The sequence below is a fragment of the Poeciliopsis prolifica genome, unplaced genomic scaffold (genome assembly GCF_027474105.1).
Source record: "Poeciliopsis prolifica strain line A6 unplaced genomic scaffold, Auburn_PproV2 SCAFFOLD030, whole genome shotgun sequence".
Taxonomy (NCBI): Eukaryota; Metazoa; Chordata; class Actinopteri; order Cyprinodontiformes; family Poeciliidae; genus Poeciliopsis; species Poeciliopsis prolifica.
In genome coordinates, this window is record NW_026562405.1 from 6,363,308 (window position 1) to 6,391,299 (window position 27,992).

At 43.8% G+C, this 27,992-nt stretch overlaps 1 pseudogene; it reads left to right on the plus strand.

The window, feature by feature from the left end:
* Window positions 1-27,992, plus strand: part of LOC129372643 (plasma membrane calcium-transporting ATPase 1-like) — a 65,061-nt pseudogene that overhangs the window by 22,847 nt on the left and 14,222 nt on the right.

Genomic DNA, 27,992 nt, shown 5'->3' on the forward strand with positions numbered 1-27,992 from the left:
CCGTGTTTGCCCTTTGACCTCAAAGTTTAAACACAACAAATCTGCTGGTACCAAGCTTTATGATCTATAACAGAAACAGCTCTAAAAACATAATGAATATGACATATTTTCACTTGTCTCTCCAGTCGTGAGCGGTCGTAAGTGATTTGCATCAGGAACAGGGCAGTCAATGGAAAACAACTTAGCATCTGTTAGCAGCTTAGCGTGAAGCTACCTTAGCTAAAGTTACACCGAGGGTGTGAATACTTAAGAGAATGCAGGTTCTTACCTGTCTGAAAGCGAACCTGTAATGAATTCAGCCTTCCTGTTATCTGCTGAACGTCCTGCTCTCTCTCGCTTGCCGGCAGCCTGAACAAACTGCTGAGTCAACTTTAAACCTGAACCTAAACGCCTCGTCATGTTGCTGCTGCATTCACAGTTTCCCTTAACGTGGTATTTTTACATTTCCAACCGATCATCCTGTTCCCATTAGAGGCTGATCCAGGCTAACGTCAGTGTCTGACCCGACATGTCCACAGCTGTCATGTCTACACAGTTTTATGTTTTCTGACCTGATGTTTATTTTGTGATTATTACTGAGTGATCACAGCAGTGGTAGATTAGCTCACTTAATCATCTGCTCTACTTACGATCTGTGTGTGGGTTGCCTTTTTTTTAACTTGACTGAAACACACCACATTCTGCAGCACATCCACATGTTAAGACTGTGGATGTGCACATCAACGTAACTGATGTGCACATCAGTTAAGCGTAACTATCTCCCTCAATTCAACTAAAACTTTTCACTGACCTTGGAATGTAGTTGTTGAAGTGTTGAAATTAGTATAAATTTAAGATTTAGTGTGTTATGCTGACAGCCGAAAGCAATGGTAGTCATCGTCGGCGAGAAGTTTTTTGGGACTTAGAGCGCATGACGCCACGCTGCAACGTGTCTATACTACGCAAAATGATGCACAGGCTCACTGATTCTGGGTAAAATGCCTCAGATACAGCTGCTGTTTCCAATATTAGAGGATTATTAATATATAATAACTGGAGAACTATCCAGAGTTTCTCCGTTGCTGAGGAAACTAAAGATTTCCCAGAATCCCCCTGCTGCCTTGCCGCTTTCCTGGGACCCAGATTGGCAGGAGCGGATAGTCAGCTCCTCTGATATGAACCTGTTCTCAGTGGACGTCCCAGTTCGGCGATTGTCTCCTAACACTTTTTGTTTCTGTTCAGCCTCTCAGTGTCTCTAAGCTTCCCTGAAGCAGCACAGGAGGCTCCTCCCCCTCGCTGCTGATGTAATGACCTTGTGACATGTCTCTCATTGACCTCTGTTCTGCTGCCTTTTTGTATTCAGCTGATATTTGCAACGTTGTTCTCTGCATTGTCGTCCATCAGGAATGACTGGGTGTGTCCCTCAGGGCCAAACATAGATGCTACCTTTGGACTGACATGGGTGTGTGTGTGTGTGTGTGTGTGTGTGTGTGGTGTGTGTGTGTGTGTGTGTGTGTGTGTGGTGTGTGTGTGTGTGTGTGTGTGTGTGTGTGTGTGTGTGTGTGTGTGTGTGTGTGTGCTGCGCTCAGATCTGTAGCTGCTCAACATGTTTAGTACGACTCAGAATGACTTGGAGACGAGTTATTAGTGGAAAGAGTTCAAATGTCTTTGGTAGGATGAAATCTTTTCCAACAGGAAGCAGAAGTGAAAGCAGCCATCATGGGGATGATCTGTCACTAGTCCACTGTTGTTGCTGTTTCCATGGCAACAAAAACAGCCAATTCAGCAGAGAAATGACTCAAATATGTTTTTTATTGTTGCAGCAGAAAAATCTCAATATTGCTTTCATGCATTTAAAGTCACAAAGACTGGATGGATAATTGTAGTGGTGATAGATATGATGAATCTGTTTGCCCTTTGACCTCAGAGAGCAGAGGGAAAGGTTCAGGTTTTCGGTTCTGGTCCAGTTTGTTCTTTATTACAAATATTTTTAAAAACAGGCTTTTGTTCCAATCATTTGTTCTGAGTCGACCTGAATTCAGTGGAAAATAATGGAAACACCAACAATATGGCGGCTCTGTGAGCGCCACACTGAACTCTGGAAACCCAACAAGGATTTTCTGGGTTTTCTGGAGGATCTGATTAGATGGTTCTGGGTCTATAATGAGTTCTGATCTCTGCTGCTGTTTGGGTTAAGCCTGTTCCTGTTTCCCTACAGAGTGGCAACATGTTTACTTCCTGGTTTCCATGGTGATCAGAGGGAGCATGCTCGTCCACGCCTGGATCTAAGCTCAGCGTTCATCTCCAGCAGCCGCCTCCAGAGGGGAGAAGACCGAGCGGTCCAGAACCGCAACCCGCCAGAACCGACCGCACCCACAACCCGTCAGCCGCCAGCCCGGACAGAGGAGCAGCGCCAGCGGCATCGACATGGCCAACAACACAGCGGACCACCCTCCGGGGAACTCGGTGGCCGAGGGCGGCCATGACGGCGGCCATGACGGCGACTTCGGAATCAGCATGCAGGAGCTGAAGGGCCTGATGGAGCTGCGGAGCGCCGAGGCTGTCGGAAAGATCCAGGAGGGTCATGGAGACGTGCAGAACATCTGCCGCAAGCTCAAGACCTCACCTATTGAAGGTAGGAACCAGAACCGGTTCTGAGGGGCTGGGTCCAGAGGCTGGACTGGAACTCGTGGTCTGAGACTCAAGTCCTGGTTCCAGTGTCTGTCTGATGTGATGAAATAGGAAGCTGAACCATTTTGACTCCAGACTGGACCACTGGGAAAGCAGCACTAGATTATTATGAGATGTTCTCTTAGCAACAAGTAGCTTCATAATAAAATGGATTATTATGGGATGTTGACATATCCTAGCAACCAGTAACATCTTGATAATTTCAGAACCAAATAAGCTGACCTTTGACCTCTCCTGTAACTCTGCAGAGGAGGAGAACCCGGGTTGGTTCTGATTGTTCCTTTTTGTTCTGGACCTGGGCCGGTTCTACATGTGGAACCGGCTGCTGCTGGTGTGAGCTGGGAAGGCAGGTGATGACAGAACCGGACCTGTTTCCGCGCAGCAGCGTTCTGACCTGCAGGTCCGGTTTAACGACCAGAACCAGAACCACGTATGGTTCTGGTTTAGAAACAGATCAGTAACGACTCACCAAGCTCCCAGATGTTCTGATATATTCAGAGGAAACGGACCCAACCCCAGAACACCAGATTGTGTCAGAGTAGAAAATGGCCGTGATGTTGCTGTTTACTCCTCCCTCCTTTTTGATCCCTCTGTGTGTGTGTGTGTGTGTGTGTGTGTGTGTGTGTGTGTGTGGTGTGTGTGTGTGTGTGTGTGTGTGTGTGTGTGTGTGTGTGTGTGTGTGTGTGTGTGTGTGTTTCCATGGGTCCATTCCAGGATTGAAATTAGTTCCAGCCCGTTCCCCTAATGGCTCCACCGATCATTGCTCTGCTCCATTTAGTAATCAGAGGACGTCGAAGTTACTCCTTTAATGATAGAAGCTTCATTAGATTGGCTTTGCTGATACTGGAGGGGGCGGGGCTTAAGCTTCAGGACAAACGAAACCGGGTCAGAATGGATCATCTGCACCCACTGGTAGGAAACGTCCCTCAGGGAAGGTGTTGGGGTTGAATCTGACCTCTGACCACTCCAGTCATTCTTACAGCTGCTTTTCCCGTTTCTTTTGATTCAGTCAGAGGAATCCTCACATTATCAGAGCTGCCAGGAGTATGAATAATTGTAGGCCTAACCTTTGACCTCCTATATAAACGCTCTTGATGACTCATTCCTGCTTCATGGTGGCCATCATCAGAGCTGCAGTGAATTTATAACGAGTTGCTGCAACAGAATCAAGGTTTATAACACTTAATCACTTAAATGTTATAAAACCACACAATTATGAAGGTTTTAGTGATTTAGGTTTAATGTCAGAATGAAGAGCACCTGCAGAAATACAGAAATATTCAGACTTTTTCATTATTTTTCTGTTTTATATTACAAAAGCTTATTTAAGCATCACTGAATCTAAAGTGAAATATCAGATAGATGAACATGGGAGATGCAGATGTCTCTGGTCTCGTCGGTGTCCCTTGTTGGACCGCTGTGTCCCCTCAGAGAGCTGGGTTCTGGTCCACTTTGAGTCCAGGTCTCTCTGTGAGTTTTGCTCTTTGTTGGGCTGAACCATGTTGAGAAACAGCTAGCAGGAACCGTTTCATGGTGACAGGCTTTAAAGATGGCTTCTATAAATAAGCTGCTATTTTAGGACAAAGGACACTGGCTGTGGTGTCACTCAGTGAGAAGATGGCAGCTGGTTGCTATTGTCTCTGTTAGCAGTGCAGCTTTCATCTCAGCATGTCTGATCCAGGACGTCTGAAGCTGTCAGTGAAGAAATTTCATCTTTCATTACGAACGTCTGCAGATTTTTGACATGTTGGAGAGCAAACAATTAGTTCAGAGCAGCAAATGCTCCAGATCCAGACATGTTGGCTGTTTTTTATAAACTCTTAGCGTTAGCATTGCCGTAAGCATCGCATTTAGTATTGAGGCGCTTCAGTATTGTTCAGGAAAAAAAACGTTCTTATTTTTGCACCAGATAGCAGCTTTAATAGGACGGCTATGTTATAGGGAGTCTGGGGATCTACAGACAGGATACCAGTAGTAAATGTCTTACATGTGACAAATGAGTCTATTCATCAAACTGTCTCACCAACCGTCAGCTGGAGAGGTTGGACCCACCCAGCAGATCAGTGTGGGTCAGACATTTAAAAAGTAAACAAATCATCATCTAAATATTCTAAAAGAAAGGTAAAAAAGGATTCAACACTTAAAAACCAAGAGTCCACAAAAGCTAAAATGATCCTTTATCTCAAAAACAAATTCAATTTGAATTTACAAAATACCTTCAACGACATCAGTTTATGTTTAAATGTAGTAAAATATCCTGTCGACTCTTCACTACATGCATCGCATGTTTACAATGACCCAAGTAAAAATGAATAAGGACGTGTTCTCAGGAATCAGTATTTTTCTCCTGTGTTACTGCTTCCATGATGACATTTTAAGTTAGTTTTAATTCATAAGCAGATTAGATCTGCTTTGCTCTGAGTCATTGACTGCAAATCAGATACTGCCTCCTCAGAAGCTCTCAGCAGAACCCCAGGTTCTGCTCTGAGCAGAACCCCGGACCAGGAACCCGGGGGTTTCAGGTTCAGCTCTGAGCAGAACCCGGGGGTTTCAGGTTCAGCTCAGAGCAGAACCCGGGGGTTTCGGGTTCTGCTCAGAGCAGAACCTGGGGGTTTCAGGTTCAGCTCTGAGCAGAACCCGGGGGTTTCAGGTTCAGCTCTGAGCAGAACCCGGGGGTTTCGGGTTCAGCTGCAGATCTGACCAGCAGCAGCGTGGACTCGTCTCCATGGAGACCAGCTGGTTCCCATGGAGACTGATCAATGGATAGATGCTGAGCAGGACTAATCATAGATATTTCAGTGTGGATGTTGAGGATCGGCTATTGGGTCAGAAACCTACCCTGTTACTGCAGAACAGGAAGTGACCCAAATCATTTCATGGCTTGATCGAGTCCAGGAGGCTGGTTCTGCTGGGTTCTGCTGGGTTCTGCTGGGCTCTGCTGGGTTCTGCTGGGTTCTGCTGGGTTCTGCTGGGTTCTGCTGGGCTCTGCTGGGTTCTGCTGGGTTCTGCTGGGTTCTGCTGGGTTCTGCTGTTCACCTGACGGTTCTTTATTAGTTTTACCTGAAGACAGTTTAGCTTGAAAAGCCTGAGATTAGGCTGAACCAGTCCGGTGTTTTACAGGGATGGAAATCATTTTTCTCTAAGTAGTTTGTTCATAGTTGGTTATTGACCTTTGACCCCTGGTTCCTGGGTGGGAGTTTCAGTGACAGCAGAATTGATACTGATCCAGTTATTAATTAAAAATTAATCAAAATGTTCATAATTAGATAAAAACTTCTGAAAAATAGTTTCACCTTGTGGAAAATGCCAGAGATTTTAATTTCTGCAACATGAATAATTACATTTAAAATGCATTTGAATGAGTCAGGAGCAGAAAAAAGATTACTTGCACTTTAACATTTCAAAAAGCAAATGAAAGACTTTAAGAAAACCAAAACTATGCAAAAATAAAACAGCTAAAAAACCCAGGATGGTTATAGAATGATGAACCATCTTTTCCAGCAGAAGTTGAGACATTTTCAGGTCATTTGTAATGTTTCGTTCTCTCTGACGTTACTGAAAGAAACGAGAGCTAAGAGATGAAGGTGGAAACATGGCACCTCTTTCTGGTTCTGACCCAGTCGGAACCGGATTGGGAGAGGCCGACCCAGTAGAGTCGGACCAGTATCCCATCGCTGTCTGGAATCCAATGTTTTCACTTCTGATGCTGATATCTGATGCTTGATATCGACTGATGTCGATCCATTACAGAAAAACAGCTGCATTGACTTTAAATGTTTCTTTTTTCTAAACACGAACATAAATGTAGTAACTAATTTATTTATAACTCTGCACCAGAACAGCTTGCTGAAATACACCAACGGCTTCAGCAGCGTGGTCAAACATGTAAAAACAACTTTGATTTGTTCAGTTAATTAAGAGATAAAAAGCTGAAGTGACAAATAAGACTAAAACAGTAGTATGACTAACTTGGTCAAACAGTAAAAAATAAAACTGAAACTAACCTTATTTCTAATGGTTAAGAAAGTGCAATTAGGAGTGATTAATATAATTTAGAATAAATAATAAGGCATGACGTCGCTCAGAGCACAAAGCACAGAATACTACAGAATAGATTCTCCCACATGGATCAGAACCCTGTCACTGATCAGTGCACCATATTAATGTCTGATTGGTGCATCTCTGGCTGCTGCAGCTTCAGCTCAGTGCTGAGATGTTGGTCTCCTGCGGGACGCTGAGCAGCTGTCAGAACCAGAACCAGAACCCGGAGCGGAAACAGGAGACAGAGGAGGTTGTGTGAAGCTGATTGTGCTGCTCAGTGACAGCAGCTTTCAGCCTCAGATGATCAAACTGGCTCTGAACATCGATCAGCAACGCTCTGACAGCCGCTGGGATATTTTTAAAATCCGTCCTGCCAGCCTCATTAAGACGGGAGCTGGACTGTCGGTGACAAACCCGATGCTACTGAGCTGCTGCTGCTGCTGCTGCAAATAATCGATTAAAACTGATGATGATCATCTGCTGATCAAACATCACCTGACCAGATTCACCTCCCACATCCTCTCTGGGTTCTGGTTCTGGTCTGTCACTACAGAACCGCTCCAATGGGCTAGAACCAGGCCTGTTGCAATAACATATTCTGCTGGATGTTAATTTGTCCCAGAAGTTATTGCAATAAATAATAACATTGGTGTTATGAGAGCCTTTTCAAGTAATATTATGGAAATAGCATAATATTGCAAGAACACATTCTGAAAGATCAATAAAATTGTAATTCTATTGAACATTTAACTCTTAAGTATCCCAGATTAAAGAGAAAACAACAGAAACAATAAATAAAATTATTTTGAAGTCAGTAAAGTATATTTTATTCTGTCCTTCAACACCTGATTAAAGACTTTTATGAATAAATTTTGCATAGTAAATAACTTTTTGACAAAAAAAAAATAATGCAAACAGGCCTAGTTTCAGGTCTTTAAGCTGCATTTATTTCAGCACCTGAAAAATCTGGGTGTGATGGTTGATCCTGTGTCTAAATTTGATAATCATATTAGCGCTTTTATCCAAACCAGTTTCTTCCAGCAGCGAACCTGTGCAAAGATAAAATCTCATCTTCCTCAGCCTGAATTTGAGAGATCTATGAGCACATTTATTACATCACATTCAGATTATTGCAATTCTTTGTATTTAGGGTTTGACCAGAGCTTTTTGGCAGCAACTGTAGGGCGTGAAAAACGCTGCAGCATGTCTATCAGCCTTGTTCTCACATCTTTCTCTGGCTCCCCGCTTTAAGTTTTATCATCTGCCGTCCACCCAGTGCGTTGAGGTCAGACAATCAACTTCTGTTGGCTAATACCAGGTTAGAGTCTAGAGGTGACAGAGCTTTGTCTGTCGCAGCACCCAGACTGCAACTTCAGACTCAAATCTCATCATTGTTTCTAACACTCGTGAAAAAAGGGGGGAAAGAATGAGAACTTAATTGATTCAGGTTTTGGGAAATTGCTGAAGTCTTTTGCTGCATGTCTTTTTTGTATTTTACTATCAATTTTATTTTTATATATATATATATATATATATATATATATATATATATTTTTTTTTTTTTTTTTTTAAGTTTATCATCTATCTATTTACAGTGCTGTAATTATTGTGAAGCACTTTATATAAATACACACCAAAAATGCTAAATATTAATTTTGGTTTATTTTCTAGTGCAAATATTAGACAAACTAACTTAAAAGTAACTTTTAGCATAGAGGCTTGTTTATGAAAAGGTTCTTGTTATATTGGCAGATAAGTTAACTTATAACATGCGGAAAATGTTTTAAGTTAAATAATTTGCCAAAGGAAGTAGAACTTTTTCTTCAATATTCAGGAATTATTTACTTAAAACAAGCCTCTATGTCTTGCTAAAAGTTACTTGTAAGTTATTTTTGTCTTACTTTAAGTTTGCTAAGATATTTGCACTAAAAACTAGAACAAAAATACTTGGTAAGATTTTGTTTTTTCCTGTGTAAACTTTGATCTGACCTGATGTAAACACGGTCTGATTTCCAGACCCGATTTCCTTCCAGACCTGGTACCAGGCCCGGCTCCCTGGGTAAAGTTGAATCAAAGTTTAAAGTGGAAACTCCTCTTCCAGTTTCAGTTTATTATCCTGACAGAACATATTAGTTTCCAGCTGCTGGTTGCCTCATATAATATTGTGGCACCAACCCTCCCCCACCTATTGCCTTGCACTGCCAGTCAGCTGTCTTAAAGAAGGTTTTCTCTGGATTATTTGGAAGTGTTTCTGGTCCTGTAAAGCTGTCATAGTTCAGATCTGCAACAGACTGTCTGTGGTTCAGTCAGGAAGCTCAGAGGGCTGTTCAGTAGCAGACTGCTGGCTAGCCTGTCTGTCTGACTGACTGCTGGACAGACTGCTGGCTAGCCTGACTGACTGACTGACTGACTGCTGGACAGACTGCTGGCTAGCCTGACTGACTGACTGACTGACTGCTTGACAGACTGCTGGCTAGCCTGACTGACTGACTGACTGCTGGACAGACTGCTGGCTAGCCTGACTGACTGACTGACTGCTGGACAGACTGCTGGCTAGCCTGACTGACTGACTGACTGCTGGACAGACTGCTGGCTAGCCTGACTGACTGACTGACTGCTGGACAGACTGCTGGCTAGCCTGACTGACTGACTGCTGGACAGACTGCTGGCTAGCCTGACTGACTGACTGCTGGACAGACTGCTGGCTAGCCTGACTGACTGACTGCTGGACAGACTGCTGGCTAGCCTGACTGACTGACTGCTGGACAGACTGCTGGCTAGCCTGACTGACTGACTGACTGATGGGCTGCTCTGCTCTCACTGCATTGCCATAATCATATATAATCAGTTGGTTTAGCTTCTACTGTTTTCATAATTTCCCAGAATGCAGTAATCCAGAGCTCAGGCCTCCATTAGCTTCCAGTTCATATTTAATTTAAGAGGAATTTGAGGAAATTGATCATAATCTATAAACAAATGACAGATGGGATCATTTTTATCAGTTTATCTCCAGATTTCTTGTCTGAACTTGAAGTACTGAGAACAACCTGAAGAGCAGCAGTTTAGCAACAACAGTTGGGTCCAGAACGTGGGTACAGATTGGATCCAGTGCCGTTATTTACGATCATAAAGTTTATTTTAATGGTGAAAGTCAGGAAACCTCTTCTGAACCATCTCCAACCTCCAGACTGAGCCATTTCTAAAGTTTCTTTTTATATGGCCAGGGAGATTCTGGGCCCAGAATTTGGTGAAGGGACCATTAGGAATGGATCTCTGGTTCTGAAAGTTCTGTGACCCACTCTGAGATCCAACTGTTGCTGTTGGCAGCAGAGAGCTGGCCTGACCAGGAACCGGGCCAGGACAGCCCAGTAGGTGCTGATTATTGGCTCTGGAGGTTGAGCAGATGGAGTGTCCAGCAGGGCTTTGGCCGATCCGGTCCAGGTCAACTGAGGTGGTTCATCTCTGCTCTGTGAAAAGGTCCAGAACACGAGAGGGACGACTCCAGAAACAGGAGAAGTTCGATTCAAGATTAGTCTGCTTTCTTGGCAAACCGTTCCGCTAGAGCCCCACCTCTGAGCCAACTTGTGGAGAACCCATCATGATTAGACTGCAGCAGCTGTCCAGAATCATCAGAACTAATATCTGTGCTGTTTGTTTCTGCAGGTCTGTCTGGAAACCCGTCCGATCTAGAAAAGCGCCACGCTGCGTTTGGGAAGAACTTCATCCCTCCTAAGAAGCCTAAGACGTTCCTGCAGCTGGTGTGGGAGGCGCTGCAGGACGTCACACTGATCATCCTGGAGATCGCCGCCATCATCTCCCTGGGCCTGTCCTTCTATCATCCACCAGGGGGCAATGCTGAAGGTCTGACTACACTCTAATCAAATTCTGTTTGATTATATTAGTGGTATCAGTAACCAGATTGTTATTAAAGTCGTTACTGTGACTGATTTTAACTTATAAGGTTAACAGTTGATGTCGCTCTGCGTCAGCATCCACTGTACTGTGCATGTTGTCTTCAGAAAGCAAGCAAGGATATTAGCTATTTCTAATCAGAATGAAAAAAATAAACTCTTAGAACCTGTTGTTACCAAGATAAAGGAGAACCTGGAGGTTGTCTTCATGGAAACAAGTTCATTGGTTGTTCATTGGTTGTCAGCATGTGGCCAGGCTGCGGGCGGCGTGGAGGACGAGGGAGAGGCACAGGCCGGCTGGATCGAGGGAGCCGCCATTTTGTTCTCTGTCATCATCGTGGTTCTGGTCACGGCCTTCAATGACTGGTCCAAGGAGAAGCAGTTCCGCGGCCTCCAGAGCCGCATCGAGCAGGAGCAGAAGTTCACCGTCATCCGCAAAGGCCAGGTGATCCAGATCCCCGTGGCTGAGATTGTGGTGGGAGACATCGCTCAGATCAAGTACGGTGAGTGGGTCACATCCGTCCCTTGGTTACTGATTATTCTCTATAAATGATTTATTGTTGGTTTATCAGCCGTGGCTAATTCATCAAACCTCTCCCTACATACCAGTTGATTGAAATGAAAAACTAAACACAATGATCAAAGACATGTAAAGCAACTCTTTCAAAGTTACTGAATCAAAATTATTGCAACAAGTTTTCTTGGTAAGCTGCAGCCCTGACCTCTGACCCCTCCTGCAGGAGACCTGCTTCCGGCCGACGGCATCCTCATCCAAGGCAACGACCTGAAGCTGGATGAGAGCTCTCTGACCGGAGAGTCGGATCAGGTCCGGAAGTCCCTGGACAAAGATCCCATGCTGCTGTCCGGTGAGTGGTTTTGGTCCACTTCCACCTGCTGATCAATAGAAAACAGGATCACGGCCAGAATAACAACCCGGTTCTGATCCGGTCCACAGGGACTCATGTGATGGAAGGCTCTGGCAGGATGGTGGTGTCGGCCGTCGGCCTCAACTCCCAGACCGGCATCATCTTCACCCTGCTGGGCTCCAGTGAGCACGACGAGGAGAAGAAAGTCAAAAAAGGTGAGACTCAGACAGGAAGCACAAGGTGTGATGTGGAAGGTCAGACGGTCGGCTAGAGGTCCAGAGGCTCGATCCATCAGGTTCTGAGTGGTTCCACTGAGCTTGTGTTGGTGGGAGGGGTTCCTGCTGTCCTACAGGAGAGACGTTGAGGGGTCCAACTGTCGTCTCCAAGCATCAGCGAATAAATGAGACCAGAGAGATGTGGAATCTGGAGACAGAACTTTTCCAGAACCTTTCAGTCAACAAACTAGACATTAGTTACTCTGCTTCAGCCGTGAGCATCAGCAGCTGGGAAGCTTGATATGATGAGCCAGGCTGGACTTACGCTGGTCTCACTTTTCTCCACATGTTCAGTTCCATGTTTTCATCAGAACAGCTGAGCTGTAGAAGTTCAGCTGGAACGGTTTATTCTGTTTAAACCAAGTTCCCTTCATGCTTTAAAAAGCCAGTTTCAGCTCATGTTTGACGCGTGGCAGAAGCACAGGAGTTCAGGCTGCTTAATACCTAATAGACCTGATTCACCCGGGGACCAAAACTGCAACAGAAAAACCTCTGAAGAAGACACTAAGCGCAACTTCATTCTTTATGAAATGTAAACAGGAGTGGATTGACGTCAAATTTCTGCGATCGGAGGATTTCACTGTTTGAATATTTTTGTTGTTGTATTTACCCAGAATGCATTGTGCTGTAGTTCACTTCTTGCTTTTGGAGTGGTGTCCAGTTGGATTATGCACTCACACTGACCCAAACCAAGTGGACTTTCTAGTCAAATGGACGGGAGTTGGATTAAAGCTGACTGGACAGGGATGGTGTCAATGATGCATCGTTAGCTGCAGTCAGATACTCTCCTTCATTTAATTCAGACACAGGAAGAACGTCTCCTAGGTGAGGTCTGTAGACATCAGAACTGCTGGTCGACTTTATTACAACAAACTCTGTTGATCCCCTGCTGAGCTGGGGCATCAACAGTCTTTCTCCCTCAGTTTCACCTTTTTTCTTACTTTGAGGTCATCACTGATGCTGGGTTTCTCCAGAGATGATCTGTGTATTGAGAGGTGGCTCTTCGTCCTCACTTCCTGTTTATCTAGTTAGGGTTGGCAGTGTCCTGCTGCTTTAGAAAGCATCCCTGGTCTTGAAGAAGAATTCAGTCAGGTTCTCCTTGAGACATGTTCAAAGAGAATTTTAAATATTTCTTCTGCTCTGAAAGACATAAAAAGCCTCTCTGTGGCTGTTCATGCTGAGTTTCTGGGTTCGCTGTCCAGAGGAGACGTTGATATTTGCTTTGTTCCGGACAGCCTCCTCTGCTCCATGTCATGGTCTCATTTATTCCTGCTGCGTTTTGGAGACCGAACCGAGCTGCTGCTCAAAGAGTCCCAGATTGGTCTCCAACCGGGCCGGCTCCGATCCACTCGTGATCACGCTGAATCCCCTTCCCTCACCTCCTCAGTTTGTCCCTTCTGGTTGTTTCTTTTACCAGTCGAGGTTTGAGTTTGTCAGGCATTCATTGAGCCGGGTGAACGGACGCTCACCAGAGAGAGAAGCCCCGAGATCCAGGAGAACTGCACTCTGGTTCCGGTCTGAGTCTGATCCGGACCAGGCTGCCGATCCTGATGACAAGGGACACAAATCAGACCTCATAGACCCGTTGAAGAGCCCACCCCCCCTCAACTCCTGCTGGAGGTCAAAAAATTCCTCACTGACGATGACTAGCATTATCTTTAGCTTCAAATTGTGAACATAACGTGTTAAAACTTAAATGCATTTGTGATGTATAAAAGAAACTGGACTCAGTGCTTTGCTACTAACTGACAACTAGATAACTAGGTCAGGAAAAGTTTCATCTAGATAAGAGAGAGGGAAGTAGGTCAGTTATGCTAGCTTGACTTTGACATCTTTAACATGCAGATGGACTGCAGAATTCTGTGTTTCAGTCCAGTTAACAAAAAGGCAGCCCACACACCAACTCTGGCAGATCATATTGCAGATGTTTGAATTAGCTATTCAACTACCGCTGTGTTAGCTTAGCTAATAGCAGTGGTAGCTAATCAACCACTGTTAATGTTCATACAAACACTTACTGACAATCACAAAATAAACATCAAGACTGAAACATAAAAATTGTAACGGACTGAATGTTCTGTTCTTTATGTGGGGAATGTTTGCCTGTATTTTGGAGTTGAATCCTGATTCAGTACTGGAGCTGTTGTCAGAGAATATGAGTGGTTTTGAGTTGTTCAAGAATTTTTCAGTTGTTTTCCCTTTTCTGAGAAGCGCCACACTAAATTAATAATGCCTGCAGGTTTGGTTTTGTAAATGGTTCTACTGCGGCAGCTCCTCTATCATGGAGAATCTTTTTTGCCCTGCAGCGTTGTGCGCATACGAACAATAACATGCATCGTCTAGCTGCACCAGTCACATGTTCATTCATGTCGCGTCACATCCTCTCATTTCTTAGAAAGACACCCTGAGACTAAACCTCCCTTCACAATAAAAGCTCCTTCATGCAACCAGCAATCTGATCCTCACTCTGACTCTTCTAATCAGCCTTTTATCTGCTGAACATTCAGTTCTCACATTAGACCAGAGGTCTAAAACCTGACACACAAACAGCTCTTTGGACCTTTCTCATTAGCTCTAAACTTTGGCTCACAATAATACAGAAACCACAGATTCTTTAAAATATAGTACCCAATGCAAGTCTTGGTGATTTCTCTGTTATTTCATGGAATAGTTGCAGTAAAATTCCACTGCAGAATGATTCTAAGGTTAACAGCAATATTTATTAGAATTAGAACTAGTTTTTTTTTTATCATAAGATTGCAATCTGTGGGTATTGAGCATATTTTTTCTAAAATATAAGCTATAAGATATTAATTAGGCCCGAGCGGCGAAAGCCTATTGTAATTGAAAAGTTTATTTTCTTTATCTTTATACCTAAAAGTAGTTTTAAAATTTTGCTCATTAGAAAATGACAACAAATTCCTTGTGGTGAATATTTATATTAAAAAAAAGTTTTTCAAAAATTTTTGTAACATTTGCAGCTGGAAATGAGTTTTATTTAGCAGAACTCAGATTAAAAATGGCCGTCAGGTTGCAGAAACCTGGAGAAACAGAACGGAGGGTTCTGATATCAAGCAGCTCTGACCGGGAACCAGAACCACAACCGCCTCCAACGCCAGCTGTTGCACTGCTGGATGTCGGCGTCTCTCTCCTCTGATGTGTCCATTTCCACCCACAGCTCACACACACACACACACACACACACCTGTGAGTTTGATCAGTTTGAATTTTGTTCTCCCTCAGCTTAATTTGATCTTTCCTTTGAGCCATCTTATCAGCACTCCGCCCTCTCTCTCTGTCCGAACAGGTAAAAAACAAGGACCCCCCGAAAATCGCAACAAAGGTAACCCCTCCATCCATCCACCTGTCTCCCCCCCCCCCCCCATTCATCCACCTGTCCCCTCACACTCCTCTCATCCTCCCTAATCCTCCCTCCCAGCAGCAGCAGGACGGGAGTCTCCAACCCATTTGTCTCTCTGCTGTCTAGAGGGGACGATCTCTCGCTTTGCTTTACCTGTCCAAGGGTGCAACTCTCACCTGTAACCACCACAGCGGTGGGAATGTCCTAAAAGCTTAATTTTTAAGGAGGCAGCAGGGAATCCTGCGATAGAGAATTAGGAATGTTTTCTGTAGTGGGCCGACGGTTTCGGACCAGATCACCTGGGTCGGTGCAAATCAGAGCAATTTTTGTTATAAATTAAAATGATAATCATTAATCAATCAGCCACCGCCGGAAGGTGATGCAGCATCTGCTCAGCATGGAGGGAAACCTCCCCCAGCCGCTCAACATAAAGTCACGATGAAACAAGAGGTTTAAGATTCATCTCCATCATCAGAATAATAATTATATGGTAAAGTTGATTATGACCGCTGACCTGCCATTCAAAGATCGGACCGGATCATGATCCAGGACTTTAGTTTGTTATGAGTCAAATAGTCTGTGAAAACATCAGCCTCCTCCACTTCCTGCCAGAGCTACTATTGACCAAAAACAGCCAGTTGTAGCGCTGTCAATCATACTCATGTACTCACTGCTAAATGTGCTAATGGTGGAAAGACAAATCACTGTTAGCGGAGTTCTGCTTATTTGCCACCATTGGGGGATATGTTAACTAGCATTAGCATTCACAACAGAATCTGCTGATGAGGAAAAGCTGTAGCGCAGCAAATGAGGATGGGGGATGAAGGATGAGCAGCGCCCAACAAGTTTGTGATTGGCTCATCATTCATCGCTCCGACTGGATGTTTGTAGTTAGCACTGGTAGGAGCTAACTACAGAGGAACCCGACTTTTTCACAAATTATCTGTCTCATACCAAACTGTCACAGCATGGAAACAGTTTAAACAAATATGTAAAAAAATATTTGTTCTAGAAGTTACTGCTGCTTTAGTCAGCGACAGGTTTCATCAGGAAACTGCTGGATACAAATAAAAGTAACCTCTTATCAGCCAATCGTTTTGATGTTGTTACTTTTACTGGTTTCATGTAAAATGATTCCCAGCCGCTTCTGTGACTCTTCCTGTTAGAATGATGAGCTGTTTGGTTCCTGGGTTAAACTAAAATGAAATGAAAGGCAGATAGAGAGGAATGTCTAACATATTTATTTCTGGGTAAAATGTTGTGGCCCTGCTCCTGCAGTTTTCACTAAGCCTCATCAGAATAGCTTCCTCCCTGGTTAACCTAACACTGGCCCAAAGTTAGCTGAAATCAAATGCATTTGTTTTTTTACTTCACCAGAGGCACGCCTCCAGCAGCAGTCACCTGATCCAGACCTGCCGGACGAAGTGAAGCGTAAGGCAAGAGGCTGGATTTTACCAGAATAACTCAAATCTTGCAGGGTTATGTGTCTGTGTAACAAGACACACAAAAAACAAATGTTAAAACACGGCGGTGTCCAGTTTCAGTGTTTGATCATGTCCAGTAAGCCATTTATCAGTCTGATTCGACATTAAAATGTTTTCAGTTCTGATTTATAGGAACCTGCAAGTTCTGAACATCTCAGGCTTTCAGGCAGAGAAACTAAATGCTGGTTCTGGTTCTGGAGCACTGAGTCAGCAGATCACTGCATGGTTCCTACAGACCAGGAACTCAAACCATTTATGGACCAGCAGCAGATCCAGTAACAGTGGATCCTAGCGGACCTGGAACTGGTTCCACAGAGAGATGATCTGCATGTCGTCGACATGGAAACGTTTAGCTCTCCGTGATCTAAGATCAAATGAAACAATAAAAACTGATTCTGGAAGGATAAACTGATCAGGTCTGGGTTGAGGCTCCGTGCTCCTATTCCTGTCTGACAGCGTGCAGTGATGATGTCATCGGGTCGTCGTCCAGAATGCGCCAACTGTCCTCCATCTTCCATGTGATCCAACAAATGTCCGGCTTCCTCTGCGGCGCCGCCCTGCTGCCGGCCTCCTGCCGTCACAGCATCTGCTGCAGACATGCCGCAGGAACTCACGCATCATCGGCTCTGATCCCACCGTCGTCCTGACAACGGCCGCCGAGAGGAAAACCTGGTCCAGGTCCACACGTCAGGACAGGTTCTGAGGAGTTCTGGGTTCGCTGATCCCAGCAGCATGGGAACAGCTCCGGTCTGGTCTGAACCGGATCCGGTCTGAACTGATTCTGGTCCAGTCTGACCTGGTTCCTCTCTGAACCGGTTCTGCTGAACTGGTTCTGGTCTGAAATGGACCTGTCTGTGGGAGTTGCACCCTTCCAGTGTTGCTGGACCTCTGTAGCATTGGTTCTGTTCTCATCCCCACTTCCAGGTGGGCGTGTCCTCATTCATTCACTCTTCCTCTTTCTCCTCCTCTTCTTTCTCCCCCTCCTCCTCCTCGCTGTTATGCATCGCTGTCGTTCCTCCATTTTGTTCGGGGTGATCCTTTGAGTTCATCTGGTTTGTGGAGTCGCTTCCCCCCGTCAGACACGCCTCCTCCTCTGACCGCCGTGCGTTTCCCATGGTGCCTTGCTGCGCCTGTTCCTGGTTCTGTCGTGGGTCCGTGGGTCCGTCCTGTTAGTCCAGTGTTGTGGCTTGTTGTCAGAATGGACCATGTGCATAAAGCTCCACGGCTTCCTGGTTTGACACACGACTCATTCCCACATCTGGAATGTTACATGTCCTGTGCTGTGATGATGATGATGATGATGATGATGATGTGTATGGGATTAATTACCAGAAGCTCCTGCTGCAGGTTGGGATTCTCCTCTGATGTCCAACCAGGCAGGTCTTCATTAATGGTTTCAGCTGTTTTGTTTTCATTTTTTTGATCATTTTTTTATTCCTCATAAAACACAAGAGCTGATCAGATATGAACCAATAATCGTCTTTACTCTGATAAAACCTTAAAATGTCCCCACTTTGTTAAACTTTCCTGAAGGTGTCAGCCAGGTCAGAGCAGTGCTTCTGCAGGAGGTCAGAGGTCAGCTGCAACCAAGAGAGGTTTAGTAAACAAACCCCCAGCTGACCTGGGAAGTTTTCACACCTCTGAACTTGATGCTTTTTCTGTGACAGACCAACACAAAATTCAGTATGGACACGTTTTGATCAGCAGAAATTTGAAAAGTGTGGTGTGCCTGTTTTCAATTCATATTGGGGGTTTTTGTATTGTCATTTATCATAATACATTTTTAGTATAATAAGAAATTAGATTTTTTTTATTCAATTACACTTTTTTCAATAAAAATTGAATAAATTATTATTAATGATCAATAAATATCAATACATTTGACACATGTATGGTGTCCTAAAACTATGCATTTCAATAGCAGTGTTTGTGTTTGTTTGCGTGTCTGAAGGTCTTAGCTGTACGGTTCTCTGAAAAAAAGTAATAAATATTTCTTATTGTCACTTTTCTTGTTATCAGAATAATATTACAAAATATTATGATTAAACCTCCAGTCTACATCACTCACCTCTGCACATCCAAAGGCTTGGATCTTAGTTTTGAAGTTTATCAGAATGAAGAGGGCTGAGTCCACTCCGCACTTTTCAGATTTGTATGATACTTCCACTTCACTGCTTTCTGTTAATCTGTCACATAAAATCCCACTGAGCCTCCAATTCAAAGGAACCAAAGTGAGAAAGTTTGGTGTTGTGAAAGCATTTGCAACACAGAGCTGTTGTGTGGAGACGGTTGCCCACGAGGACCCGGTTAAAGACGGCCGAGTCCAGTTGCAGAGCGGCTCCCGGCTGATGCAGCAGGATGCAAATCTGAAGTTTGTTTATGGAAATGCAGCCTGTTGCAGCGCGGCCGCGGTCAGAGCCGCTGCAGGACGTGTTGATGGGTCTCCGTCATGTTCCTCCAGCCCGGACTAAACGTTCTCCTCTCTTCTCCACTCCCTCCTCTCCTTTCCTCCTTTCTCATTCATTTCAACTCAATTTATTTTCTCTTCCTTTCCTGCTTTCCTTCATGGAATTAAACCTGTTTTTGTTTTCATCTCATCTTCACCGCATCTGTCATTCACTGTGTTTTCCCCTGAAATCCCTCCCTGCCCCAACCAGCCAAGACCCAGGACGGCATCGCGCTGGAGATCCAGCCGCTGAAGAGCGAGGAGGCCACCGAGTCGGAGGAGAAGGAGGAGGTGAAGCAGGTCAAGAAGGTCAACGTGACCAAGAAGGAGAAGTCTGTTCTGCAGGGCAAGCTGACCCGGCTGGCGGTCCAGATCGGCAAGGCTGGTGAGGAGTCCACACACGCACATGCACACACATAGAGGGGCTGGGCATTTATCACAAAGAATTTATTATGATAATATTTTGATTTATTGCTGTCACAATAGAATAATGATGCTTAAAATAATAAAATCTAAAAATTTCTGTCATTTTACGCTGCAGAGACATGTATTTTTACCAAGTATTTCTAGTCTCGTTTTCAGTCCAAATATATTAGTACACTTGAAATAAGTCAAACTGATTACAAATATTTTTTTCTACAGGACATTGGAGCTTGTGTTGAGTAAATAATTCCTTAATGTTGTTGAAAAATGTAATAGTTCTATTGGCATATAAATTTAGTGGGAATGTTCCTTTAACGGCTCAGCGGAGAAGCTGATTGGTTGCTGAGCTCGAGGGTCAAAATGCACTTAGTTTTATTAGATGGATCTCTATTGGGAACAGGATTCATCCTGAAATTGCAGGTGTTTTCTGTCTCATTTCAATTGACCCTAATGCACCGTTACATGACTGAAACCTTTGGGTCGCAGGACGGTGGACGAGTCCTGAGGATACTTCAGAATCACAAACAGATGATTTAATGTTTCGGTTTTATCTTCAGTTCTGAACATATAGGGCATAATCTAGACTAAAATCATTCCTGTTCCTGTTGTCGCCTCAACAGGAACCCGCCAGGCTGAGCTGCAGAAGGTCAAACTATCTGAACTCTTGTAGTGTTGATCAGAATCATTAAGCTATATGAATCAGTTCGTTCAGTTCAGAAAGTCATACAAAATCAATAGATCCTGGCATTTTTCCGCTTTAATGTGTAACTGTGAGTTTTTTAGCAAATTTTCATCAGAAATTGTCCAAATCATTTAAGTCACGTTTAAGTGATTTGTGCTCCCACCTTCAGGTGGCAGTAGCTCTTACTTCTCCCTCAACCTGATCTAAAAAGTTATATAATAACTTATCAGATCATTATAACACCGTTACATCGGTGAGGTATTTCACTTGCTGATGTAATGATGAGGTATTTCACTTGCTGAACCTGATGCTAGGGGGCGCCAGAGCAGTCCTCCAGCAGTCGGTCCAACAGTGACCCACTGTGTCTGTGTTAGAAACATAAAGTTGACAGGAAATTTTCAAATATGACTCCATAATTATGTTATTGGAACACACGCTTGGCAATACTTAGACACCAACTTCAATAGGCAGACACGCTGAAATACATTTAAAATAAATATTGAATTTTGGTACTTCAGTTAAATCCTAATCAGCCAGTGGCTCTCTGGTGACATTTAAAAGTAAAGAAATGTCTAAAATGAATGTTATGGGTTAGCATATATGTACATTTAAATATTCTTTGGACATAAAATTCAATTATTTATTAGATTAATTTTTCTCGCGTTTATCTCGTTTTATTCAATGTCTGCAGTTTGGTGCAGGTTTTTGATGTGCTATAAGCCACCTCGCCTAACCTGCTGTCATTGTTACTCTTAAGTACCTTATTCAGAATAAACAAACGATTCTCAGCATGGCGCAGGGGAAATGAAGCCTGCAGCCCGCCAGGCTTATAAAACATTGGAGAAAACTGATTTTAGGTCTTTAAAATGCTTGTGTTCAATTTACCTGCTTGATGTTGCTCTTATTTTCTTTCATATATAGTTTTTTATGTGAACTTTAATAAAGATGAAATATTGCAAAATCAGTTACTTTAAAATGTTAAAGAATTGTGGAATCCTGCAGGGACTGATTTATGTAAACAAATAGAAAACTTGAGAATCCACTTATCATGAATTACGTCTCAGTTAATTCCTCTTAAAAACTTGATAAAGATGTGAATGTTCTGAGAACCTGGGCTGGTACTGGTGCTGATAACATGTTCCGGTTCTGTTTCCTCCCCCAGGTCTCTTCATGTCCGCTCTCACTGTCATCATCCTCATCCTCTACTTCGTCATCCACACGTTCGCCATCCAGGGCCACAGCTGGATGGCCGAGTGCACGCCCATCTACATCCAGTACTTTGTCAAGTTCTTCATCATTGGCGTGACGGTTCTGGTGGTGGCGGTTCCTGAGGGGCTGCCGCTCGCCGTCACCATCTCTCTGGCCTATTCCGTCAAGAAGATGATGAAGGACAACAACCTGGTGCGCCACCTGGACGCCTGCGAGACAATGGGCAACGCCACGGCCATCTGCTCGGACAAGACGGGCACGCTGACCATGAACCGCATGACCGTGGTGCAGGCGTACATCGGAGACACGCACTACAGGACGGTCCCGGAACCTGACGCCATCAACCCAGGAACGCTGGACACCCTGGTCAACAGCATCTCCGTCAACTCCGCCTACACCACCAAGATCCTGGTGAGACGCCATCTCCAGAACGGCAACCAGACGCGGAGCAGAGCAGGTGTTTGACGTTTTATTGTTTCAGCCTCCAGAGAAGGAAGGCGGCCTCCCGCGCCACGTTGGCAACAAGACGGAGTGTGCGCTGCTGGGCCTGGTGCTGGACCTGAAGAGGGACTACCAGCCAATCAGAGACGAGATCCCAGAGGAAAAGATGTACAAGGTTTACACGTTCAACTCCTCCCGCAAGTCCATGAGCACGGTGCTGCAGAACGCTGACGGAGGCTTCCGGATGTACAGCAAAGGAGCGTCGGAAATCGTCCTGAGGAAGTAAGCATGTAACAAATTCCAAATATATGGAAGATCGCTGAAGCAAACACTCAGAAACAAAATTCTCAGCAGCTTAGCACCGGCAAAGCATTTTGTTTCGCTCTGCTGCCATTTAGTAGAAAAACTAAGTGGCGGGGAAAACCAAAACGTTCAGTAGCGGTTGGACAGAGAAACGAAATGCTCAGTAACGGCTGGCGGAGTGTTTCGTTTCTCTGCACAGAGAAACAAAACACTCAGCAGCAGTTGGGCAGAGAAAGGAAACTCTCCAGTGGCTGGGGGTGCAGAATGAAATGCTTGTTAATGTTTCATTTCAATACAGTACTTAGCCGCCTCCAAGCCTTTCGATTCTTTGGCAAAAAAATAAAACGCATGGCAGTCACTCAGCGGAAAGCAAAATCCTTGGCGGCTGTTGGCCAGAGATACAAAACCGTCAGCAGTGGTTGGGCCGAGAACTGAATCGCTCAGCTCTCCAGCTGGGTGGAGAAACCCGCGTGCTGGCTGAACGTTCTCTCTCCGCTCTTCGCCAGGTGCTCCCGGATCCTAGATGCCAAGGGTCAGCCGCGTGTATTCAAGGCCAAAGACCGAGACGAGATGGTGAAGAAGGTGATCGAGCCGATGGCATGCGACGGGCTGCGGACCATCTGCGTGGCGTACCGCGACTTCCCTGCCGAGGCCGGGGAACCCAACTGGGACAACGAGAACGACATCCTGAACGAGCTGACCTGCATCGCTGTGGTGGGCATCGAGGACCCCGTCAGACCCGAGGTAATCCCCTGGTTCAGTTCTCTTCTAAAAGCAGCAGAAGCTGCTTCTGAAGTAACGAGGCAGATTTTTCTGTCGGGCAAAAGTTAGTCTGTCCTGAGACAGTTGATGCTACAGCTATGCAGTTGCTGATGTACACTTTAATACACGGCGAGATGGCTAGCTAGTTTGCTATAGTTTACATCTGGAAGTTTCTCACATGCGCACAAAATAGGCAAAAGTATTATTCTTTCATGTCCATGACAATCAAATGAAGCCTGGAGATGAAGGCATTATCAATTTAGTCCAGTGCGTCACAGCAAAGGGAAAAGTAACAGAAATAACAGCGAAGAACAACTCAAAACCTCTTTTTTCCTGATCTCTGCTTTGCTGTTACACACAGACCTGTTGCCACAGCAACTGACCAATAACAATGCCACTAATGTATCAGGATTCAACACCAAAAACCAGGCAAGAATTTCCCACACAAAGAACAGAACATTCAGTGGGTTATGTTTTCAGGCTGTTATTGTACAATGGCTGATTCGCTCATTTAAACACCTGCTCTGCTGATGATCTGTTGGAGAGTTGGTGTGCGGCTCGCCTTGTTTATTTTTTTAAATTGGAGCTAAACACACAGAATTCTGCAGCACATCTACATACTAAGATGGTCAAAGTCAAGCTAGCATAACTGGCCTTCTTCTCTCTCCCTTTTTTAATTAATTTAGTTGTTGTAGTGTTGACAATTCGTAGCAAAGCATTGTGTCCCTTTTACTTTTATATAACACACATACATTTAGGTTAACATGTTGTGTTGACAACTCCAGTGCTAGTCATTGTCAGCTAGCAGTTTTCTGTCCTCCAACATGGAGCTGAGATGTGACGTCACCGTGCAACATGTCTACATCTGCATATATTTCTATATATTTCAGCATCACGATGGAGAAGCTTCACTTTCTCTAACAGCATGTTGCTCCAACCCTCTAGGTACCCGCAGCTATTGCTAAGTGCCAGCGAGCGGAATCACTGTGCGCATGGTAACCGGTGACAACATCAACACGGCCCGCGCCATCGCCACCAAGTGCGGCATCCTGCTGCCGGGAGAGGAGTTCCTCTGTCTGGAGGGCAAAGAGTTCAACACGCAGATCAGGAACGACAAGGGAGAGGTAAAAGATCGCTGGAAAGCTTAAATGTCTGTTAACACAAAACTTTATGTATTTAAAAACTCATTGTATTAACAATTGGGTTTATTGTCCTAAACATTTCAGTAAAGTTCTCATTCTTAAATTTGCTGCTCAAACTAAAATCTGAACGTTTTATGTGGACTCAGATATTTTTATTAAGAATAAAATATTTCTGTTTTATCTGGACCAGATGGTTGAAGATTTCACATAGAACTTGGAAAATGAACCAGACTTGAGGACATAAATAATTATTTCTACTGTTGTTAAAAATGTATCAAACATAAATTGTTATAGACAGAATAAGTTAAATAAAAGTCCAACATGAAAGAATTCTGTAGGTTTTCTTATTTTGGAAGCATAGCCATTTTTCTCCAGTTATGAAAGCTGCTGATTGAAGCTGAAGGAGCGTTTGAAGTGGAATTAGCCTGACCTCTGCAAAAACACTAAATCATGGGGATTTTTTTTTCTTTTGCGTTCCCTCGCAGTAATGTTCTGATTAGTTCATGCGGCATAATTGAATACTATAAGCCTTCCTAACGATGGCCATCGTACTTTCTGCTGTTATGTAAGGCTTTCGTGAGGTTTTTCTATGCATGTTATATCTTGTTGTGAAACACCTGAAGTTTTATATATTTTCCGTCAGGATAGAAATCCACCACAAGTCTACATAAACGGACACTTTCCATAAGTAGGAAAGAAGAAAAAAAGACATGCAAACTATTTGGACTGTTAGTGAGTTATTATTGTGGGATAATGAGTCATCTGATAGTTTTGATTGTGTCTCTTTTGTTGGTCTAAATGATTAAAGGGCCATTTTCTTCTCAACCACATACAAACAGACATAAACATGCAGTGAATAAATCGATGTTCAATCACTTTTTAGCACCAAAGAATTAATAATAAACACGTTTTCACTGAGGCTCTTTATATATGTATACATCCGAAAATTTTAATTGACGTTTGTGACTGTGTACAAAATAGACCAGCACATATTGCAGTAAACATATTGAGAGGGAACACAAAGAAATATTTTCCCCCATGCGCCTAGGGGGCTCCGTAATAAACTAAGTTACCGTTATTGTTGTTATTTATAGCCATAATCTGGTTTTAAGGTTGAACAGGACCGTCTGGACAAAGTCTGGCCCAAACTTCGAGTTTTGGCGCGTTCGTCGCCGACGGATAAACACACCCTGGTTAAAGGTGAGCTGCTCCTCCAGCTTATCCTCTTCCTCCTCAGGTGCTCCTCCTCACCTTCTGCTCCTCTGTGTCAGGAATCATCGACAGCACGGTGGGAGAAACCCGACAGGTGGTGGCCGTGACGGGAGACGGCACCAACGATGGCCCTGCCCTCAAGAAAGCCGACGTTGGCTTTGCCATGGTAACCGTTTCCTTCACATCGTCTCGCTCCCAGCTGGAGCTTCTCCGCTCCAGCAGCCAAAGAGGAAAATGAAAGGCGTCTTAGATTCATGGAGGCTGCTGGGAGTTATGAATGGATAAATGTTCTCTCCTGCCTGCAGGGTTCCTCCTCCTTCAGATCAGATCAGAGATTCCTGGGATTCATGAGGAGTTTCTCCATTCGCACCAGTTTAGCTCCTAAAGCTTCACAGAACTGTTGGTCCATCCAGGCTGGATCTGTAATGTTCTGACCCAAAGTTAGAACAACCTTTAATGCAAATTCACTCATCATTCACAAATTTTGCCCAGAATTGCAATTTTTCTACAAATTTGAGCAATCGGATATATTTCAGGATGTCCTCCTTTTCTGACCAGTCACTGGAACTCGGCTGAATTTTGACCAATCCCTGCAGCCCTCTTGTGATTTAACTGCCTGTTTCACGTCTCCTGAAAGGCGAACCGACAATATGAAAGCAGGTGTGACACTAAACTGTATAAAAATGTGCTGCAGGATTTGTTTCTGTTGTTTGAACAGAGTACGACTGGGACATGACCCCTGAACTCTTTCAGCTGTTCCAGGTGTTTAATCAGTTGTTGAGATGTAGACAGGTGATTTTCTGTGGAATCTTTAAACTTCTTTTACAAACGAGTCTTGAAAGCTGATTAACGCTGCTGCGTTCAGACAATGTTAACTAAATGATGACCCATTGCAGTATATAATATAAATCTAGTTAACAAAATATTATAATGTTGACCTTACCTATTTTACATCCCTTATAACTTAGTTAATTCCAGGAATACTCCTCGTCAGCTTTAATATCTGTACAGAAGTTGTTCTCACTGTTTCTTTTCACATATTTAAAACACATTTTTATTGTCACACTAGAAGAGCAAAGAGTCAGTGAGGAGACATTAGACCAGAGGCCAGCAGCAGGATGATGATGATGATGATGATGATGATGCAGGGTTTTCTCAGGTAAGGAGGGATTATAACCTGATAAGAAAAGACAAGGAAAGGGAAAGTTATGTGCAAGAATTTAAACTTTTTTTGTAAAATCATGTTATGTCAAATATAAAGGCTTATAGATTTGCAACTTTTTGGAAAAGGTGCCACAAAATCATTAATAGTAAAAAATCCTGAAGAGACTCATAATATTACTGACCAGCAGATGGCAGCAAAGGACTGCTATTAAGAATCCAGCTATGTGTTTAAAATTCATCAACAGGCATCAGTGGTAAATTTCCAACAGTAGTCTCCAAGGTTCGCCCATCCAGTCTACATTTGCTTTGTAGACTTAGAGAAGGTGTTGAGCCATGGGAACCCTGTGGGGGGCAGCATGGGGTATCACAGACTGTCGATCCACAGTTCTACTCTCATCTGTGGTCGTGTGGCTTTGAATTGAGACCAAATGAATGAAATTACGGTCAAAGCCATCAGAGGGAGACTTCTGCTGACCCGTCCTCTGTCCAGGATGCCTTCGTTAAATCTCCTTCCTGTTTTCATCAACTTTGTGGGCTCTGTCAGCATCCTGCAGAGATGTGCAGCTCATCCTGCGTGTCACCTGCAGGGTATCGCCGGTACCGACGTGGCCAAGGAGGCCTCCGACATCATCCTGACTGACGATAATTTCACCAGCATCGTGAAGGCCGTTATGTGGGGCAGGAATGTCTACGACAGCATCTCCAAGTTCCTGCAGTTCCAGCTGACCGTCAACGTGGTGGCCGTGATCGTGGCCTTCACCGGCGCCTGCATCACCCAGGTAACCATCCGCCTCTCCAGGCCAAAATATGATGGCCCCACGTTCCTGACCCACTGGTACAAACCAGAGTCATAAATTAGTTTGACTCTGGTACAGATACAGAGTACGGAAGCAAGGTTATTACAAATAACTAACATATTTTCATTAACTGAAATAAATAAAAATGGTAATTAATGGGGAAAAACTACAACTAACTGGAATTATGTCATATAAAACTAAAGCGTTCTGAATTTGTACATGTAATGTTCTTTTTTGTGTTTCTGAAGCTATTTATTAGCTTTTCGAACTGATGTGAAATAAATTTTTCCCCCACACAAGCAGCTTACGTCAGCTGTCGGCAAATTACGTCGTTTACCGAAATCCACAAAATGGCAACACCAAAAGTTGGGAGAAAACAACTTTCTGTTGGGTGTTCATTATCCAATCGATGTTTACGTCATCACAATCTTTAGGTGAATTCTGCTTCTGAAAATTTAATTCAAAATTAAGTATGAAAAAATTAAAACTACTACTATTTCTGATAAAAACTAAACTACAAGAAAGCAATATTTAACTACTAAAAACTGTCAAACTCTAATTCTGAATTAGACAAACAAAATAAAACTAAACAATAATGAAAAACTCTAAACTTCTCTAGTTTGAACTGATTTAATAAAAATATGTTTGTATGTAATTCCAGCCAGCTAATCGGATGCTAATCAACACATTAGTGAATTTGTGGCTTTTTCATTGAATCGTGTGATTTCTTGGAAGAGCTCTGACTAAAACGTTGAAGAAGATGTTAGTTTCTGGTCGTCTTCATCGTGTCAGGAAGTGATGCG